The sequence below is a fragment of the Nelumbo lutea genome, chromosome 1 (assembly GCF_056320005.1).
Source record: "Nelumbo lutea isolate HS-2025 chromosome 1, American lotus-T2T, whole genome shotgun sequence".
In the NCBI taxonomy this organism is placed as follows: Eukaryota; Viridiplantae; Streptophyta; class Magnoliopsida; order Proteales; family Nelumbonaceae; genus Nelumbo; species Nelumbo lutea.
The window spans coordinates 50,200,438-50,206,437 of NC_142684.1; positions in this window are offsets into that span (position 1 = coordinate 50,200,438).

Sequence of the window (6,000 nt, forward strand, 5' to 3'; positions counted from 1 at the left end):
AAGGAAGTCCATTACATGTTTTAGCCTTAAGGCAATAATCTTAGTAATTGCCTTGTAAGGAACATTCATCAAACTAATAGGTCTAAGATCTGTCACAAATTCCACATTATCCATTTTGGGAATAAGAACTAGATTTGTATCATTGTCTTCAGCTATTAAATCTGGATTTCTTAAAACCTCTTGAACAAACTCTTTGTTCCACTGTGTCCCAACAAGATTCCAGAAAGAGAGCATGGACTCTGTCAGGCCCTGGGGCTTTGAGAGGACCAATAGAAAATAATGCAGACTTCACTTCCTCATGAGAGGGAATGGAACAAAGAGTTTGATTCATTTCTTCTGTAATTTGCGAAGGTATGAGCTGAGCATCAAAATTATTGAAGTCTGGTTTATCAGAAGAGAACAAATGAACAAAGTGAGGATTAACCAAATCATTGATAGCTCCATCATCTGAATTCCAGGTCCCATATCATCTTTAAGCCATCCAATATGATTATTTCTTTCAAATGCCTCTACACAATTGCCTCTAATTCGATACTTGTCAATAGTGCAAATTCCATGAGCAGCTCTTGTCACAAGTCCTATTTTCCAATAACTACATGTGCATGTTTTCTTAGAAGTTTTGTGACAGTGGTATGGTAGAGCAGTCCATGTTCTATAAAGAAAACATTGTTTTTAGAATTAGGCTTCTTATAACACTTGCACTCTGATAATGCTAGACTTGCTAGTAGCCATGGAAATGAGTCTAGTTCATTTGGACCCTTCACTGCATTTGCCTGTTTTGCAGCCATATAGATTTGTTTGGAACTTTCGAAATTTCCAGATTAAAGGAAAAAAAAAAAAAGAACAAGCTAAATTCCTACATCTAAACAATTATAACACTAAGCGATTTGATGTTTATTTGATAGTGATGCTAATGAATTGGAACCTATCAAAATCTCTTAACATAGTCCACCCTTGTCCCAAATGAATCTATAGGTGCATAGAAAACCTAAATCTGTTTGGGCTTCTTGGATAAAACTATTTTTTTTTCTAGTAATATTTTTATTATTTTTTTATAATTGTTGTTTTTATTAATTAATAAATTATTTTATTACTTCCTGTTAGATTAAGTTATTATTAATTTTTTATTTTTTAAATGGAATTTAATTAGATGCATATTAATAATGTTATCCATGCATCTCATGGGCCCTGATATCAATAATAATCAGATAATACTTTTATTCTTATTAAGATTACATAATTAATTTCAAGTATTAATTTATAATTTTATTAATTAAAATTTTTTTATTCATATTAGTTTTCTTTTAGGCTATGTTTGGTTTGAAGGAAAAGATAGGGAAAGGAAGGGAAAGAGAGGGAAACCAATACAAGATTTGTAACCTACCTTTCCTTTCCTTTCCCCTACATTAATTTTCCTTCAAACCAAACATAGCCATAGTTCCTATACACTATATGGTTATCAAATAGGGATGATCGAGTTATTTATACAGCCTACAAGTAACTCGAAATGTATCTGAATCAACCCAACTCAGTTGATGGGTTTTGTTTTTGCTGATTGTAACGGAGATTCGGGATCAAATCACTACCACCAGGGCTGGGATTATAGATATTGGGGATGAGCATTGTGTACTTCTATATAAAGAAAATAAAAGAAAAGAAGTACATATCGGTCTTAAATTCTTAATCTCATAAATAGTTAAATATTTTTTAAAAATATCTTTTATTAATATGAATCTATGAGCGACATTAATAAATATAAGGTTTTGGGAGCCCATTCTCTTGGGATTTTTTATGTACTAAATTAATTTGACCAAGTCATGATGAATAAGTAGAAATAAATAAATGTGTCCCAATGTCAACTACTTAAATCGAACTTTTTTTAAGCCAAAATCTAAACGAAATAATGCTCAGAATACAAACAAAAGACCAACAGTAAGAACATTCTTTGAAAGAAACAAAAAGTGAATATGAACTAAAGCTAAAGCTACACTATACTACTAAACAAAAGCAAATAAAATTGATGAAGCCGAAAATAGGCCCATTAATAGATGAGGTACAGAATTGATGAGGTGGTTCGGATTGAGTGGCGTGAGTCGAGCTAGGGGTCCAAAATGAGAGTTGAAAGGAAAGAGAGCTTAGAGTGCCTAGGTAAGTCTTTACCCAAGAGGACATATGGTGATTAAATCAGTGAATATTTCTTCCAAAGAGAATGTGAGAGAGAGAGTGAGAGCTTCTGTATGCCTACCTTTTGGAGTGATCTTGGGGTCTTTTTATAGCTACTTAAGGTTCAGGTGCTGTCAGGCAATGTCTCTGAGCCTTGTACAGAGCTGTTTCCTAAATCCTAGGGTGTACTAGTTAGTTGTTTGCTAGATCCATGCAGCGGTTATAGGTCGCCTGCTGGTCTGGAGGCGGTCAACTCGGTGTACTGCTCTCTGTGCTGTGGTTACAGTGCTTACGCGGGCGTTGTTCGCGGGGCTGTTTCGGGCGAGCTCAGGTTGTCGGAGGATCGAGCTCGCCCTAGCTCGGCCGTGTATCTGATGTTGACTGCCACGTGTTACTCCAGCAAGCTGTTCTACTGTATCGAACGTTGTGGGCTGAGCTTGCTCTAGCTCAACTTCATACCTGATGTTGACTGCTGCATGTTGAGCCGGTGAGCTATTTTGCTGAGTGGGATGTTGCGTCACTGACAGCGCCCACGTGTCCATCATCAAGTGGGTTGACAAAAATGCCCCTCATCAATAGCCCCCCACTCTCGAGTTTCTATTTAGCAGATGAAGAGAGTAGAAGTTTTTGGGGCAATTTGGGTTCACCTAGCTTCTATTTTCAGGTTCAGTTTACTTTTATAGCCGGTCTAGTTCAGCTTGTTGTTGCTTGGTCTACGCGTTTGGTTCAGCTTTTTTGGTTTGGTGCAATTAGCGAGGCTTGTTGTGGTGGGCTTTTGAATTTTGAAAAATATGTGCTTCTTTCAATTTCCACGATTGACGCAAAATGCGCGCTTCTTTCAAATTTCGCGATTGGGCACTGACAAATTTGGCACACGCGTCTGCTTGCAGCCATCAACAGCCTATCAGTTGTAGGCGTTGCTGAGATGTGGAAGACGTGCTCTTGTCACATCTCTTTCGAATCTGGGTAGTTAATTGTTCTTATTAGGCAAGCTTTTAAATAAGGGGGGGCCTCGAGGTCCCCACTTTGTCTTTGGACTTTTCTGAGTGAGGTGAAGATTTGGAGTTTCCTACTGAGGTGAGCTCTGTTTCCTATGGGTGAGATGTGTTTTTCTTCTATCAAGTCCGGCGGTGGTTGTTTCCAAGTCCTTCCCAGCGTCTCTTTCGGTGAGTATTTCACTTCCAATATGTTGCATAGTTCTTCAGAGAATAGGGTTCACTGTAACAGGTTAGGGGAGGAGTCTAGCTCCTCCGGTGAAAATTCTTTCGAGACTTTCTATGATGAAGCGATGGTAGGTAAAAGGGAGGAGGTCAAGGATGCGACGACTTCATTTGGGGGAATCGAGTTGTTATGGGACGAGGTGGTAGAATTGTGTCATAGATACAAGATCCCAGATGAGTACCAATGGATCATGTATGGTCCTGGTCGTTATCCTTGGAAGCATGGCTCGGAAGGTTTATGTGTCTACGAAGAGTCTTTGGCGGCTGGCCTTTGTTTTTCCCTTCATCATTGTTGTCCTAGTGCACTATCAGGTGTCCCTAGGCCAGCTCGCTCCTAATGGGGTTAGGATGCTGATTGGGTTAATCAATTTGTTTCATCACCGTGATTTTCCTCTAAGTATTGAGGCTCTCTCAGCTTTGGTGCACATGAAGTGGGTTTCGGGTCCCTTCTGTTTTTATCTCCCTTTTCTAGTGGGAATAAAATTTTTAACTTCCCAAATAAGGTTAGGAATTGGAGGAATCGTTTCTTTTTCCTTGAGAAGGCTGGTGGTTGGGGTTGTTGGTACAACTATCCTCAAAATGTTCTTTTGTTTGGTAATCTGCTTTTTCGGCACGACAACCTGCTATGCCTTCTCCTTGAAGATCTACTTTTTACGAGGTGATCTACTCCTTCATTTGGTTCGGTTGGTGCTTGCTTCTTCATCTGTTCATTTCCTTTTTCCTATTGTCTCAGTCCCCCCTCCGACTGCTTCTTCTGCCCTAAAGAATTCATGAGCAACTATGAGGAATCTTTCCATAGTAGTTGGAGGGTAGAGTTCTAGCTCCTGTTTTAGCTTTCAGTGCTTAATGCCCTTTTTGGCTGCTATCAGCTATATAGAGGGGTCCAAATCAGGATCTGCAATCTTTTCATATTGAAGTGTTAGATGTATTCTCTAAGTGGTTCATTAGGCTCCTGGACTATGTTAAACAGGCACATAGCTGATTTTGAGTGTTGTGTGCTCGTGATGAATTGGTTGATGAAGAGTTGGGTGAATCGGTCCCAATTTTTTATGGATCCTAGGGCCAGTTCCGAATACCATAACCAAACTTCTTCTTTTAAGGTGGTGGGAAACACTATGCACATGCTAGCGTCATTAGCTCCGTGAAGGAGCATTAGAGCTTGAAAACCATTAACATGTTCCATCGGGTTTGATTTCCCTCGGTAAGATTCCAAGGTAGGGTGCCCGAAAGTTTCTAGGGCGTGGAGCTCTGAGGATTTCTGGTGCAAGAGGGGTTTCCCTAGTCAAACCTAGTTGTTCAGATAAGGTGATTATTCTCCCTATTGCCGCACTACCTTCTCTTGGTCGAGCTTCACCCCCTGCCCGAGCGAGTTGTATCTTTATCCCTACACGGTGCATTCTTTTCTTTCTTCTGGTACCTTCGGCGGAGCTCGCCACATTAGATTCAATGGGGGCCTCTACTTGGCTTTCTGTTGGTCCTTGTTCATTTGGGGCCGCAATGTCTTCTTTGTCTGGAGAGTGGATTCGAGTTCAATCTACAGTGTGAGTCGAGCTAGTGTGCTAAGCTGTGAGGCCGAGCTGAGAACTGAAAGGAAAGAGAGGTTAGAGTGCTTGGGTAAGTCTTTACCTAGGAGGACACTCCGATGCTTAAGTCAGTGAATAGTTCTTCCAAAGAGAATGTGAGAGAGAGAGTGAGGGCTTATGTGTGCCTACCTTTTGGAGTGATCCTATGATCTTTTTATAGCTACCTCAGGTTCAAGTGCTATCAGGCAATATCTCTGAGCCATGTACGAAGTTGTTTCCTAAATCGTGGGGTGCATTGATTAGTTGTTTGCTAGATCCATGCAGCAGTTACAGGTCGCCTGCTGGTCTGGAGGTGGTCAAATCGATGTACCATTCTATGTGTTGTAGTTACAGCGCTTATGCGGGCATTGTCCGCAGGGCTGTTTCGGGCGTGCTGAGCCTGTCGAAGGATCGGCTCGCCCAAGTTCAGCCGCATATTTGATGTTGTAGAACAAGCTTGCTCTAACTTGTCTTCATACCTAATGTTGACTGCCGCATGTCGAGCCGGCGAAGTGGGACGCTGCATCACTGACAGCGTCCACTTGTCCATCGTCCAAAATGCCCCTCTTAAAAAACTAAGCATGGGAAGATATAACATCTCACGAGACCCCTACAAACAACGCCAAAAGTCGTGAAACGTTAACAATGAAGGTCAATTGTCTCCAAAAGAGAACATATATCAGCGAGTAGAAGTCACAGAACAACAAAATCCAAAATGCATCATCCAATGGAACAACTCGGTGTTTAATAGTGCTGTAAAAAAGTTGTGAAGTAAAACCCCACCTTTGGCAATTAAACTTACTAAAATCCAATCTTAGACGGGGGCATGGAGAATGGTAAGCTCTAAATAAATAAATAAATATTTTTTTTGAGATAATAAATAAATAAATCTTAAATCCTTCTTTTATTTTTACAATTATTTTTTTAACTGCATTTGTCTTCGCATTTGCCCTTGCGAAGGAGGGGGCCCAACACGCTAGTTTACCAACATTGGATAGAAAAGTCAGAGTCTTGAAAAATCCATAGATGTTTGCACGTGAAAATGAACAAAAATT